Source organism: Jaculus jaculus, chromosome 18 (assembly GCF_020740685.1).
Source record: "Jaculus jaculus isolate mJacJac1 chromosome 18, mJacJac1.mat.Y.cur, whole genome shotgun sequence".
In the NCBI taxonomy this organism is placed as follows: domain Eukaryota; kingdom Metazoa; phylum Chordata; class Mammalia; order Rodentia; family Dipodidae; genus Jaculus; species Jaculus jaculus.
Window position 1 is genome coordinate 38,607,249 of NC_059119.1, and position 16,738 is coordinate 38,623,986.

Genomic DNA, 16,738 nt, shown 5'->3' on the forward strand with positions numbered 1-16,738 from the left:
AAGAGGTTCTTAAAATCATTTTGTCCAACCTTTACAAATTTTGTTGTCCATGGCAGCATAAGCCATATTTAAGGCAAAGAAAGTAAGCACATCTCATACTTCAAATATCTAATCATTATAAATACAGGCAGAACTTGTTATCAGTCTTGAAAACAATACCAATTAATTTTCAAATAAACAAACCAATTAATTTAACCTATAAAATATCAAAAAAGGACAACTAAGACAGTATAAAGTCCTAGCACCTGTGTTTGAAAACATTCTTTAATTAATCCAGATACCTATGTCGGTACCAATTACCCAGAGAACAGAAACAGAACCACAGAACTTGATATTATTTTTTTCCAGATTAGGAACATCGTTTGAACATGAGGCTGTACCCTAAATAAGGGAATATTTCTTAAGAGTTAATTTTATTATAAGTACTGGACTTAAGATGCCAGAAATGAGACAGTTAATTTACATATAATAGTAAGGAAACTGGCCTTTGTTGAGCCAAAACAGCTAAGCTGTAATACAACCCTTGACAAATCTGTTTTTGTAAAAAAATACAACTAATGATTTTGGCTTAATCTTAATAGCCACTGATTTCATGTACCATAGAAATTTTTGTTAACATTTTATGTTATACCCATGACTCAAATTTGATAAAGCTTTATCAAGCTATCACAACCTATTTTAGCCTGAAAATTATCTTTGTGTTCCTTAAAAGTTTGTAAACAGTTGAAAATCTTTAACTTTAGGCATGGTGTTTAGATTTAGCCTGAATATTCTTTCCTACACACACACATCTTTATCCACATAATTTAATATTCTGATCTAAGTACCACTCAAAAGACATTTTAAGCGAGCCTTCTATGTTCAACATTAAAAAATCCCTTCCTAGTTCCTTCAGTCAACTCATCTTATCCCATAACTAACCATCTTTCTTATTAGACTGTTAAGAGAAACTACACCAAATGTATTAATTGTATTACTCACTGACAAGCAAATAGTCTAGATTAAAGAAAATTTTATGTCATTAATACCTCAAACACAATTGGAAATGCTTTATTAGGAGTAACTAAGGAAAATTATATTTTATTTTTGTTTTTAGTTAGGCTTGCCTAGAAGTCAGGTTAGTTGCCTCCTTTTAAGTAACAGGGCAGTATAATCTCTTTAAAAATACTTAACAAATTATGAGTCATCACTTCAGAGAGAATTTTGTTTTCAATATTCCTCTATGTAAGTTGAAGTTGACCTAGAACATAAACTCAGTAATTATATCTGTGATATCATGTAACAAAGTATGTCATTGTTTACATAGAATTTCAGTTCACCGTAGGCTTTTTTTAAATGTGGCTTTTTTTCCCTTTTTCTGCCACTTCATGGTGCAGGTGTGGCCAGCAGGGGCTGGTTGGGGTGTGAGATCCCATACACCCTCAGATCAACTCCACTCTCCTCCTGGGCTCTCACCCAGCACCACTAGGCATGGAGGGAATGGCTGAGATGACTTCCAGCCCACCGGCCTGGGTCCTGCTTCATTAAGGGGAAAGAAGGGAGGAGGTCCCCAGGACCTCCAGTGACTGCTGGACAAGGAAGGGGTCCTCAGGACCACTGGAAACCACTGGAGAAGGGAGGGGGTCCCAAGGACTGCCAGAGGCTTCTGGGAAGGTTGCGCCTCCATGGGCTGAAGCACCATTGGCTCAGCACCACATGAGCCTATAGACAGACCTGAGACACTTGGGAGCACTTGCATAACCAGTTTATGTTTTTCCTGCTGCCCTAGTGGAGAAACTTAAAAGGAGATGACAAGGGAGTGAGGTGAAATTTCCTTCCTGAACTTTTCATTTCCTAGCCAGATAAGCTATGTGGGTCCACATGTCTGGGTCACATGGATCCCCAGAAATCATCCAAGGGGCGACCTGGAGGACTTCCTCCCAAAAGGAGCTTGCCTACCTCTGGGAGAGCTTAATTCCCTAACTTTCAGGAGAGCCTTTAATCTACAAATCTGTGATTCTTTTTGGTGGGAGACAATATTACTCATGACAGAAAAAGAGTGAAAATGCCCAAAAAGAAGGCAACATTTCCAAGGGGTGAATGGAACCATGGAGGATTTCCCAATGATCCATACATAATCCTGTCCACAAGTTTAAGAGACAGGAGATCTGCCCTGCAGGCTTTACGAGGTAGATGTGTTACTGGCTTTCTGTGTTAGAGAGAAATAAGTTGAAGGGTTTTTGCCAATGACCAATGGGCTGTTGGGGTCCAGGCAGAGGGCAGCTGGACTTTTGCCAAGGCAGAAGAGTGGCTTTGGTCAAGAGCTGTCAATTGCCACTTTGTCATGTCTGATCCCTCACAATGGCATGAACCAAAAATAAAGGAGGAAAAAGAGAAATCTCTCTTCCCTCAAAAACATGGAGGCTAAGGCCACGGGGGGGGGGGGGGGGGGGAGGGTCTGATGTCCCCCAGACTACAATCATACGTCTGAGAGAGTGCACAGTTACATTGGCACATCTCAGAGGGTCACTGTTTGGGTGCCAACTGTGTGTCCCTGGATCCTTGGAACTGGGCACTGTCCCCCGAAGGCATCCAGGCAACCATGGGGAGTAAGATTGTGTGAGTAATGGAAGAACCACTTCCTGGATGCACTCGCAGTGAACAGATTTTATTGTCAGGGAAACAGGTTTATAAGAAGTTGAAGGTGGGAAGAGGTTCCTAAGGTGATTGGATGTACCATGATGCTTGCTGATGCCTAAGCAGCATACAGGAACACACATTACAGCATGTAAGCAATGGCAGGGAAAAGGTATAGGTTACAGGGGGATGGGCTGTGCAAAGGTTGCTGACTAATACCATATAAAATGTTTCCTAGGCAACTGGCCAAAGTGTACATCTAGCCTGTCTGCCTACTTTTTAGTTTTCAAGTTCCACTGCTTAGTTTCACTGTTGATTATTCTCTCCAATCTCACCCAGTCACTTGTATTCCCATTTCAGCACTTATAAAAACTAGAAATGAGGAATCATACTTCCTTCTCAGTTCTAACATAAGTTTTGATGTTCTATGAGCACAGAAGGTGTTGTCCTTAGAAATAGGACCTTACCATTTAGAACTGGTGGTAATTGTATCATTACTTTGGTTGTCTCATGAGCATTCCTGACCAACAGTTCTGTTTGGGGGCAGAGGATCCCAGTTGTACTGTTAAGATTTACCAACAACAACCTATGATTGTAGACTGAAGCTTTCTCCACTCATACATGGCCCTTCTGCTCAAAGTATTCCCTCCACTCTTATTAAAAGAGATTTAATTTTAAATTAGATAAGCCAGATGAACAATTCTATGGTACTAATTCATGGTACCATTGTCTCATGACTTTTCTCCAACTTTCATTAAGCCCAGCCTCTCCACAGTAACTTCCATCCCTGTAATCTGAACTTCCATTTGCCTGACAACTATCCCTAATTATCTCCTCCTCTCATACTTCCTTGTTTTGTATCAGGCCAAACTTCATTTTAGCTTCATCATGAATGCCACCAGTATTTTCTACTACTTTCAACCAAATCAAAATATCCCATTTTAGGATTTGCATATGAGAGAGGACATGAAACTTTTGTCTTTTGGAGCTTGTGGTGTTAAACAAGCTTTTACATGATTTTTTCCAAGTCTATATATTTTCATACAAATTTATTTTAAAAAATATTATTTACTCATTTGATAGTGATAGAGAGAGAGAGAAAGGTGATGGACAGATGTTAGGTAGCTAGATAGAAAGATACAGAGTACAGGTGGACCAGGTCCTCTTGTCACAGCAACAAACTAGACACATGCACATCTGGTACTGTAGAATCAGTCCCAGTCCGTCAGGCTTTGCAACCAAATGTCTTTCACCTCTGAATCATCTATCTTGAAAATTTTATTACTCCATTTTCCTTCCTGCTGAGTAAAATTCCAGTGTGTATATGTAACACATGTTTATTATCCATTCATCAGTTGATTTAGATCTGAGCGGATTCCATTTCCTACTGTGGCACTTTAATTGAGGTATCCCCCATAAACGTAGGTGTTCTGAATGCTAGGTTCCCAGCTGATGGAAATTTAGGTATTAACAACCCCTAGAGAGTGTATTGTTGGGGGTGGGCTTATGGGTGTTAACAGCCAGTTTCCCCATGCCAGTGTTTGGGCACACTCTCCTATTCCTGTTGTTGCCTTATGGGGGCTGGGGGTGATGTCCACCCTCCACCCTCTTCTCATGACATCATTTCCCCTGCCATCGTGGAGCTTCCCCATCAAGCCTGTAAGCCAAAATAAACCTCTTTTTTTCCCACAAGCTGCTCTTGCTTATGTGATTTCTACCAGAAATGTGATCCTGCCTGCAACAGTAATACTACCAATTGTGAGTGAAGAAGCAAAAACTGAAATGACAAAGTATTTCTAAAGTGAAGACTCCTAAGGAGTCTCCCAGGAGTATTACAGTTGTATCAAATTATAGATCTATATTTATATATTTGATAGACATACATATTTATTTGCCTCAAATGCATATAAGTTTGTACTTGCACCACATCCTTAACACTGTTTGAAAGAAATAATTAAGATCAGAGCAGAAATTAATGAATTGGAAAATAAGAAAACAATTAAGAAAATTGTTGAAACAAAGAGCTGGTTCTTGAAAAATAAATAAGATTGATAAACCTCTGGGCAATTTCATCAAGTGAAAAAAATGAAATGCTTCAAATTAACAAAATTAGAGATGAAAAAGGCAAGTTCACAACAGACATAAATGAAATCAGTAGACTCATCAGGATTTACTTCAAAAACTACTGACCAACAAAATTGGATAGTATGGAGGAAATGGATCAATTCCTGGACACATACCACATACCAAAGCTAAGCTCAGAGTAGACTCATCTCCTCCACAAACCTATTACATCAATCAAAATTGAAAAAGTTATCAACCCCCCCCCCCCAAAAAAAAAGAGTTCAGGACCAGATGGCTTCTCAGCTGAATTATATCAAACCTTCATGGAGGAACTGCAACCAATTTTTCATAAATTATGCCACACAATTGGAGAACAGAGAAAACTCCCCTACTCCTTCTATGAAGGTAGCATCACCCTAATACCAAAAACCAGGCAGAGATCCCACAAGAAAAGAAAACTGCAGCCCTATTTCCCTGATGAATTTAGATACAAAGATCCTGAACAAAATACTCACAAATTGAACTCAATGGCACGTCAAAAGCATTATCCACATAGATCAAGTAAGCTTCATCCCAGTAACACAGGGATGGTTCAACATATGGAAATCTGTCAATGTAATACACCACATAAATAAGCTTAAACACAAAAACCACATGATCATCTCATTAAATGCAGAAAAGGCCTTTTATTAAATACAAATCACTTCATGATTAAAACATTGGACAGAATAGGCATGGATGGTCTATCTCAACATAGTAAAATCTATATATAAAGGTACTAAAGCCCAAATAATACTTAATGGGGAGAGACTGAAGGAATTCCCATTGAGATCAGGAAAAAGACATCTCTGCTCTTCAACATAGTATTGGAAGTTCTAGATTATGTAATAAGTCAGGAAAAAGAAATGAAAGGGATACAAATTCGAAAGGAAGAAGTTAGTCCTATCTGCAGACATCATGTTTCTATGCATAAGTGACGCAAAAACATCCATCTCTTTTTTTCAAAGGTTTATATTTCTTTGTTTATTAGAGACAGTTCGAGAGAGAGGGAGAGGGGGGAGACTGGGCATGCCAGACCTCCAGCCCCTACAAAGGAACTCCAGGTACATGCATCTCCTTGTGCTTCTGACTTACGTGGTCCTGGAGAATTGAACTAGGATCCTTAGACTCCACAGGCATGTGTATTAACTGCTAAACCATCTCTTCAGCTCTCCATCTCAAAACCCTTAAAAATGATTAACTCCTTCAGTAAAGTATCCAGATACAAAATCAATGCACAAAAATCAGTAGCTTTTTTTATGTGAAAAAGACAAATATACAGAGAAAGAAATAAATGACAATGCCCCATTTTCAATAGCATAAAAAATTACCCTGGAATAACATTAACCAAGGAGGTGAAAGACCTTTACAATAAGTTAGGTGTGTTTTTGTCCATATTCCATGTAATTCATTGGTGAAACACACAGTTAAGAAAGGAGTATGGGGGCTGGAGAGATGGCATACCAAACTACATACAGTACCCCTAAAGAAGCACCTCAGGTCATGTTAGAATATAAACTAAATATACAGAATGAAGAAAGGGCACAGAGTGCTCATGACAGAAACATTCAGTAACGTATAAAAGCAAGCCCATCAAAATAGGTGAATTTTCAACAAACTCTAAATTCAAGAAAGGCTTAGCAACATGAGGTACAACTATTGATTAGCCACAATTGGCACAACTACAGCATTATGCCAACAAACCAAAGTAAACACGTGGGATGAAGGCAGAAAAGCTAAGTATCAGGGAGGGAACTTATAGAGGGGAGAGAAAAGAGAAGGGGAGGAAGGGAACAAAAGTTTGTTTTAAAACGCCATAATGAAACAAATATTTTAATTCAATAAAAGCACATACATCAACAATAACTGGATATTTATGGTCTTATTTCTCTGATCAAAAGATTTAAAGTAGAAGATTAGATCAGAATAAAGTAAATATTTCCTCATCTTAAAACAATTCACATTACCATTAGAGGGATGATTTTGAGGTAACATATGGAAAAATATTTTCTAACTGTGATATTTTATTGTCATATTCAACTTGAGAAGATTTAGAATCATCTGAAGGAGATTATATGGATTAGGTCATCCCTGGAGAGAATTCCTATGAGATAATCTTGACTAGGTAATTGAGGTGGTAATAGCCAAAGTAACTGTGGATAGCATCCTAGCCGGGAAGAGATCCTGTGCTGCATAAAAGAGAGATGGCTGCCCCTGTGCATTCTTAATGTAGCTCTGTGGGCTCCTTGTTGGACTGAAGGAGACCACTCCCAGCTGCCCTGCTCTCCCTGCCAATCATTTCCTCATCCGTTTTGACGACTTTTTTTTTTTTTTTTTTTTTTTTTTTGGTTTTTCAAGGTAGGGTCTCACTCTAGCCCAGGATGACCTGGAATTCACTATGTAGTCTCAGGGTGGCCTCAAACTCATAGTGATCCTCCTATCTCTGCCTCCCGAGTGCTGGGATTAAAGGCGTGCGCCACCACACCCGGCTTGACTACTATTTTTATTAACTGGAAGTATAATCTGCAATAAATATTTCTTCCTTAAACCTGATTTTTGTCAACTATTTCATCTTAGCAAGGGGACTTACCTAACACAAGAAGCAAAGGAATTACAAAATGATGGGACACTCTTCTAACTTCTGTTGAAATAGAGTTCATACTGCAACTAGAAAAGATATCCATGCCTTCAAAGGCATTATAAGAGCCAAGTTTTGCTATAAATAGATAGTATTAACTGTATATTCAGCATTAATCAGGGCATTGACTTATTCAATGCAGGATGTTATGTAACAAAGTACCATAAAATGAATCTGTAAAGGAATTTATGCATACACATGAGGTCCTGAGTTCAAATCCATAGCCCTCACCTAAAATTTTGATTTGGTGAAGTGCATCTGTCATCCCACGTATTGATCAGTTTAAAAAAACAAAAACAAAAACAGGATCCCTAGAAACTGCTTGCTTTTGTAGCCAAATTGGTGAACTCCAAGTCATCAAAATAACTACATGTAAGCCCAGCATGATTGTGCATGCCTTCATTCTCAGCATTCAGGAAGCATAGATACGTGTATCACCATGAGTTCAAGGCTACCCTAAGATTACATAGTGAATACCAGGTCAGATAAGGAAAGAGTCAGACCCAACTTCAAAACAAAAACCAAAACAAACAATTCATGTAAAGTAATAAAGAAAAATAACTGACACTGGTTTATGGTGTATACTCTGAAACAATCATGTTCCCTTTTACACACACACACACAGACACACACAGACACACACAGACACACACAGACACACACACACACACACACAATGTGGTCTTCCACAAACATGAAGATGACTATTATCCACATATACACACCAAAATACCATAAACTAGATCACTACTGCATTTATTTTTCATTTCTTAAAATTGGGAATTCCAGGATCAAGATATGAACAGATTTTCCATCTGAAATAGGTCTATTTTCAAGTTCATGGGTGACCTATATAGTCTTTTCATAAGATTCTTATTTGCTGATGATGAATCTCTTTATATATGATTACAACATAAATATCATCATGAATTGTCTTTCATTTAATAATTTCAAAATACCTAGCTGATTCATATGTCATGTGGGATAATATTCTCATATTAAGGTTAATAATTACATTAGAATTTCAGGAGAAAGCATCACTTATCACATATATTACCTGTCCACTCTAATGGATTTGAAAACTATCCTGTTTGAAGCCTCATCGATAATGATTACGGTGTTTCATTTCAGTGTGCCAGTCAAAAAAAAATTGATGTATTCTGACAATGACCTTTGTCATTGAGGAGATCAATAGAAGTCCCAAACTTATACCCAACAAGTCTGTTAATTTTAACATTAATCCTTCCAAATGCGATGAGTCATTTGGTATTATCTCTTATCTAAGTTACACAGCAAATAAAGAGGATATTATTCCTAATTAGAGGTCCAGAAAATTTTGATGTCATTTATTATTTATAAGACCAATATGGGCAGAAAGTAGCAAAATTGGGACATTTCTGACAATCTGTAATACGGACAGGTAAGACTTTGTGATATACAGAGTAGAATTCCTGTCTCCTTTATTACCATTCTCATGTGCTTAGGGATATTTCCAGTATATTCTTGGTTTATGCATGTATTGTCAGGTACCGTTCATAGAGATAATAATCAGCTATTTGGCGGGGTATCAGCACTTAATCTTTAAAAATTTATATGAGAAACTGTGGAGATATACAAAGGGATTTCCTACAATCATGAAACTGTTCAGTACTTTTTCAGAGTCTTATGGATAGTGAAACACGACTAATAATGGTGTGAGCAATCATCCTTCCCAACACTTTCCCAAGTAGTGATTAACACAATTCAGATCTTATATGAAGTTTTCTTCCAATGTTCTTCCTCAAATTCATTTATAATTTCTGTGTCCTTTAGATTCAATCTGGCCCACGTCATCCTGTTGAGTGACCATTTCTGGTATCCTTATCTGTGTCAGATTGCCCCCAAGGAAACAAGGTTGCCTTTTGCCATAATTTCTTTCATGTTTTATTTCAACTGGACCTAGATGGGGCTGGTCATCTCCGATGATGACCAAAGTGTTCAGTTTCTCTCAGACTTCAGAGAGGAGATTCAAAGAAATGAACTTTGTTTAGCATTCGTGAATGTGATTCCATTAAACATGAGATTATACAGTACAGGGTCTGAGATATATTATAAACAAATTGTGACACCATTGGAAAATTTCATGAACATTTATGGTGAAAGAAATTCTACATTGAAAGTGAGATTTAGAGGATGGGCATCCATTGGATCTGGGTCACCACCTCACAGTGGGATGTCATCAACAAATACAGAAAGACTTCATTCTTGACTCATTCCATGGTGATATCACATTTTCTAATCACCATCACGAGATTCCCTATTTAAAAAAATATATTCATACAATGAACACTTCCAAATATCCAGTAGTCATATCTGTGATACGATCAGAATGGATGCACTTTAATTGTTTGGACATTTAATCTAAATGCAGAAAACCAAGTGAGTGTTTACCCAACACCTCATTAGAATGGTATGCAAATCAACGATTTGACACAGCCATGAATGATGAGAATTATAATCTATACAATGCTGTGTACTCCTGGGCATATGCCCTCAACAGGTAGATGGTCATCCATTGAGAAAACAACACTAAGATAACTGCCCAAAGGTATGTAGTGTCATCAATGTTACCTTCTAAGTAGTTCCATAGAAGTTTAAACTGTGTTGCTGGGAGTACTCTCAATTTTGGATATTTCTACATTGTTTCATTTCCTTGGAAGCAAATCTAGACTGAGTTTATCAGTTACTTTTTTCAGGGCAAATACTTGACCAGAACAACTAAGTTGAGAAAGGTTTCATTCTACTTCACAGTTCAAGACTGTAGTCCTTCGTGATGGTGACACCATGAGAGCAGGCCTGAAACAGACTGCGTCCACGGCATCTGCAGGCTGTAAGCAAGGCTGATGAATATACGTGTTCATCTAGCTTTCCCTGATTTGAATTCCTTGTCCTATAAAATAGTGCCACCTGCATTCAGTATGAGCTTTCCAAGTTTAGGTACCTAACCTAAAAATCCCTTAGTGACATGTCCACAGATTTGTGTCCATGGTAATTCTAACTCTAGTCAAGTAGACAACAATCACAAACCATCACTGTGTGTATAAATGAAAAAGGCACTGAATTTAATGGCATCAGTTTTGAGGATTCCATATATTATGTGACATATGATCCTGATAATGTACCCACCTGTTTTAAGCATTTGATACATGATCCCATTTTTTTAAAATCATTATCTGCTTGAAATCTAGATATAAGCTTGCTGTTCCTATGTCCAAGTACCCTGATCAGTCTTATTGAGAGGTCACATGAGTTGTTAAAGTAATTCTGTGAGGAGGTTTAGATGGGCTAAGCATGAGAATCAATTTTCAGAGTGTCCTTGGAGCAGGGGGAACTGAAGTCATTAGGACTTTAGCAAGCTGAAGTCAACAAGAAACATACTTCTTGACCATAAGACTGAATGTTTTGCCTATGCTCAGGCCTCTTGAGAATGTGGTTTTTGCTTAGATAAAGGTGTTTTACATGCCTCAGTTACTGTGAAGTTTAATTGGGGACATAAACCATCACTGCTTTGTTCAATATTATTAAAAAGAAGTTATACTATCTCTCAATTATTGTGTACTAGAAAAACTGTTTTAAAAACAACACCTGGTGTGTATGAAGTGACTTTCTTTCATGATTACTTTCTGTACAAAAACAAAGAGTGCTAGAAATAAAGTATGCAGTTGCAGTTGCATTTGATTTAGCTTCTCTGCATCCCCTGTGTCCTGATTTCATCGAGACCCTTACCCAGGGACCCCAGTGCACTAGACATTGTCGGTTGGCACCTGAACAGGGACCCTGAACCCTGAAGACAGATACTTAGGAAGTGAGTAAAAACTTTTATTACAGGGTAATGAGACAAGCTAAATCTACTCCTTATTTTTCTGTGCTAAAGCAGTTATTAAAGGCTCATGGTGCTCATGTATCTTCTTCTGATTTAGAGAAATACTTAAATGTTATACAAGAATATAATCCTTGGTTTCCTGAAGAGGGGACATTAGATCCCAGGAACTGGCAGCAAGTAAAAAGACATGTGGAAAAGGCTGTCAGGCAAGGGGAAAAACTTCCCGTACGATTTTGGTCCATATGGGCTTTTACTTATACAATTTTCAAGGCTATGAATGAAGAAAATTTAATAGCTGACTTGAAAAAGGAAGCCTCTCCTTCCGTTACAAAGTTGGATTTAGATAATAACATAAAGCAATTAATTTCTGCAGATCAAATGCAACTAATGACTGCAGAACCTTTTGTACCCCCCTCCTGATATTTCTAAAGTTGCCTCGACAGATAAAGGTATAGAAAATATATTTATCTAAAATTATGGAGAAAATTGTTAAAATTGATAAAAAATGTCAGGATCAAGTTATGCTGCCAAAAGTGAAAGTAACTTCTTTTGATAAAACGTGCTCATCTTGGCAGAATATACATTTTGTCTCAGGGCAGGAGGAAGATTAACTCAATTATACTAATAACTCTGAGGATGTATTTCCTAGTTATTCTTTTCCATTTATTAGACCAGGTCCAGATGCACAGGGCATTGCACAACTACTACTAGTGGCATTGACTTTGATCATATAACAAGAATGAAAAAAGCTGTCAGTCTTTATGGACCTCAATCTCACTATGTTAAAGAATTACTTAGTGGGGTTGCTAGACATTATAATAATTGGGCTCCTGAGGATTGGAAAATTGTAGCTAAAACTTTATTAAAAGATACTAAATATTTGCAATGGCAAATGTGGTACATGGACTTTTGTGCTGATCAAGCTCAGAAAAAATGCACAGAGACAGAATCCTGTTGTGAGAGCTATTACATACCCTATGTTATCTGGTACAGGTCAATATGATACTGTTGATCAACAAATTAATGCTCCAGAGCAGATTCATCAGCAATTGAGAGCAATAGCTTTAAATGCATGGGATCGCATAAAACCTGTTGGTGAACATTATGAGTCATGGCCTAAAGTAATTCAAAAGCCTAATGAACCTTATGTAGATTTTGTAGCCAGATTAAACAAAGTTATTGATAGAACAATGTTAGGGGAAGATATAAGAAAACAATTGCTAAAAATGCTGGCTTATAAAAATGCTAATGAGGATTATAAAAGGGCTATTCTACCAGTAAAAGAAACAGGGACTGATGAATTCTCTTACCACATGTCAAATATATGTTGATCATGCTTTAAAGCCTGTTAGGAAGAAATGGCCTATGGTATATATAGCTCATTATATGGATGATATATTATTTTGTGCTCCACAAATAGAAATACTAGATAATATTTTACAAAACCTTCCTACAATATTTCACCCAGATAGATTAGTGATTGCTCCTGAAAAAATTCAGAGATAGCTTAATTAAATAGTTAGGATTTTCTGTTACCAGACAGTATGTAATGCCTCAAAAAATATCCTTACAAACTGATAAATTACAAACTCTAAATGATTTTCAAAAACTGTTGGGTAACATTAATTGGTTGCAGGCAACTATAGGAATTCCCACTTATAATTTACAGCATTTATTTTCATTATCACAGGGAGTTCCTAATTTGCATAGTTCTAGGGTATTAACTACAGAAGCTAAAAAAGAATTAAACTTTGTTAAAGAATGTATTAAAAGTACCTTTTTACATAGAGTTAATTTACAAAATCCTATTAAATTGTTAATATTGAACACTTTCAATTTATCCAGCTGCTATATTAACTCAACAAAATAATCCTCTTAAATGGATCTATACTCAACATACTTATTCTAAAACACTAACTACTTATAAAGAGATCATAGCTAGATTAATCATTAATGGTAGACAAAGATGTATTACATTGATAGGATATGATTGTGCTACTATTGTATTTCCTCTTACTAAAGAAAAAGTGTTTTATTCTTTTGTTGCTATTGAAAATGGGACTATGTCCCTTATTTCTTTCTCTGTATCTTTGTCATTTGCATATAGAAATGCTACTGATTTTTTTGCATTGATTTTGTATCCTGCTACTTTGCTATAGGAGTTAATCACCTTCAGGAGTTTTGGGATGGAGTCTCTTGGGTCTCTTATGTATACAATCATGTCATCAGTGAATAGAGCTAACTTAACTTCTTCCTTTCCAAATTGTATCCCTTTTATTTCCTTCTCCTGTCTTATTGCTTGAGCTAGGACTTCCAGTATTATATTGAAAAGCAGAGGTGAGAGAGGAAAACCCTGTCTTGTTCCTGATCTCAATAGGAATTCCTCCAGTCTCTCTCCATTAAGTATTATTTGGGCCTTAGGTGGTTTGTATATTGCCTTTATTATGTGAAGATATGAACCAGCCATGCCAATTCTTTCCAATGTTTTGATCATGAAGTGATGTTGTATCTTGTCAAAGGCCTTTTCTGCATCTATCGAAATAATCATGTAGGTTTTATGTTTAACCTTGTTTATGTGGTGTATGACATTGACAGATTTCTTTATGTTGAACCACTCCTGTGTTCCTGGGATGAATCCCACTTGGTCAAGGTGGATAATGCTTTTGATGTGTTGCTGGATTCTGTTTGTGAAGATTTTGTTCAGGATCTTGGCATCTAAGTTCATTAGGGAAATAGGCCGGTAGTTTTCTTTTCTTGTGGCATCACTGCATGGTTTTGGAATTAGGGTGATACAAACTTCATAAAAGGAGTTGGGTAGCTTTCCATGTTCTTCAATTGTGTGGCACAGTTTTAGGAAGATTTGTTTGAGTTCTTCCATGAAGGTTTGGAAGAATTCAGCTGAGAAGCCATGAGATTCCACCTTACCCCATTAAGGATAGCAAACAGCAAAAAATCAAATGAAAATAAATGCTGGCGAGGATGTGGAGAAGTAGGAACACTTATCCACTGTTGGGGGGAATGTAGGATGGTACAGCCACTTTGGAAAGCAATATGGAGACTCCTGAAAAGCTGACTATAGAGATACCAACAGACCAAGTTAGTCCCTTACTGGGCATGTACCCTAAAACCTTCAAACCACAGGCCAGAGAGATTTGCTCAACCATGTTTGTAGTGGCTCAATTCATAAGAGCTAATAGCTGGAATCAATCCAGATGTCCATCCTAGAAGAATAGATAAGTAAGATGTGGTATATCTACACAATGGAATTCTACACGGCAGTAAGAAAAAATGACACAAAGAAATTTGAGGAAAAAAGGGTGAACCTGGAACAGATCATTCTCAGTGAACTTACCCAATCACAGAAAAAAAAATCGCCACATAGTCTCACTCATCTACAGCACCTAACCTTAATCTACCCAAGATACTGTACATACCCAGCAAGCATCTCTTGGACTAGACACTAGGATGGACGGGGAGAGAAAGGAGGGCATTGAAGGAGTGGGAAACACTAATCTAGACCCAAACAGCAATGTTACCATAAAAATGTACTTCCTAAAAGGCAGACCAAATGGTTGAACCTTCACCAGGTTCTTACAGGAAACACCTGAACCACAAGACACTGGAGAAGGTAGGATCAAGTCTAACCTAAACCTTCTACATCTTCCCTTCCTCCCGTTCCCTCTCCCCCACCTCTCTGCTCTAACTCTTGTAAATTAGTTATATTTTTCCTCATTTTCTTAGTGGGCACTGACTTGTAACTCCCAGTACCAGCATGGGGCTATCATTCACAATGAGCTTTTGATCAGAGAAACCTACAAGGTTTCCTAAAAGAATGATAGACTTCTGTCAGAGTACTTGATGACCCACCAAAGGTTAGTGGTAAGACCCTATTGCTGAAGACACTATATGTAGCTGACTCGTAAAATGGAACGACATGTCTGGAAGCCAGGAGAGAGTCAGTCCCCAGTCAGCATGTCTAGTTCCAGAAGGTGCTACATGGGCGACTGGGGGAAATGACTAATATCTGTCCAAGCAACTCATGGTCCAACCTACTTAGCAGCAAATAACCTGTTATGATGCCCACACAAGTGCAATAGTGGCACACAGCCATGGTGGGGAACCAACTGCTCTTGATTTGGCTAACTGTTCCCCTCAGTGGTATGGGACCCTTAGCTAGATCTGGGAAACAAGTCAGAACCATATCCAAACATAAGCCCACTCTCCAATATCAAGCTACCATCAATCATGGGCTACAAGAGGGCCTACACCTATTAAATTCTCTATAAAAATGTAAGGGTTATTTCATTTGTCCTGGAGCTAACTTACTCTCTCTTGGAGAATCTGCTTCTCTTTTTCAGATAGAAGCAGATCCTAAGGAGAGAACTACCTCATCATACCTTAAAAGGGCTCCTGCTGAAACTAAGGAAAATTGGCAAAACAAGCAAGGGGGCTGTTTTCCTGATGAACCAGATACCAGCACAAGAGGGAAGGAGACCAATGCAGAAAAAAATCAACTCCTACCAAATCAGAGAGCCAGAGCCTCAGAGGCCCCCAACACCTCATCACTGAAGCAGACTAAAAATGAACCCAACATGGCTCAGGGAAATTTTGAGGAAGATGGGGTAGAAAGAATGTCAGAGCCACATGTTGGGTCAAGATATGCAGAGACATTTATCGAACCAATAACTGTGGGCTAACTCCACAATGCACGACCCATATACCTCAACAAGGAGGGGCCAATGGGGCAGGGGTAGGTCACAATGAGCCTAATAATGGTACCAAACTGCCTGTATTTGCTGAATAGAAAACTAAAAAAAAATGCCCAAAATAAGAAAAGTAAAATTATTATTTCAGTTGAGTAAACCTATACAGCAGGCCTTAGTTTCTCTAACTGGATAATTTAAATATCATTTTCCATCTAATAAATTATGGGATTTTTTTTAGAAGAGAGGAATTTTTTCTTTAATTACTTTACATCCTTTACCTAATGCGTGAACTGTTTTCAGTGATGGTTCCAAACTGAAAGTGCATATTGGTCTGAGACTAAATATTGGCATGAATTTACTACATTGACCTCTGAACAACAGAATAAATTATGTACTCTAATAAGAATTTTACAAGATTTTCATGAAGATTTAAATATAGTTTCTGATTCAACATATGTTGTGACTATAGTTAGAGATATAGCTACATCAATAGTCCATAATGCTAAAAAAGACATTTTACAGTTATTTCAGCAATTACATGTTTTATTAAATAATAGAAATTATAAATTTTTTATTACTTATATATGGTCTCATAATAAACTGCCAGGCTATCTTACTTATGGTAATGCCCAAATACATAAACTAGTTACATTTACAACCCCTCAGGAAAAACATAATCATTTACATACTAATACTAACCATTTGCATGTTACTTATAAAATTCACTATTCCCAAGCTAAACAAATCATTCATAATTGTCCCATATGTAAACCTTTACATTTATGTAGTGGTATTGCTGGAGTTAATCCATAG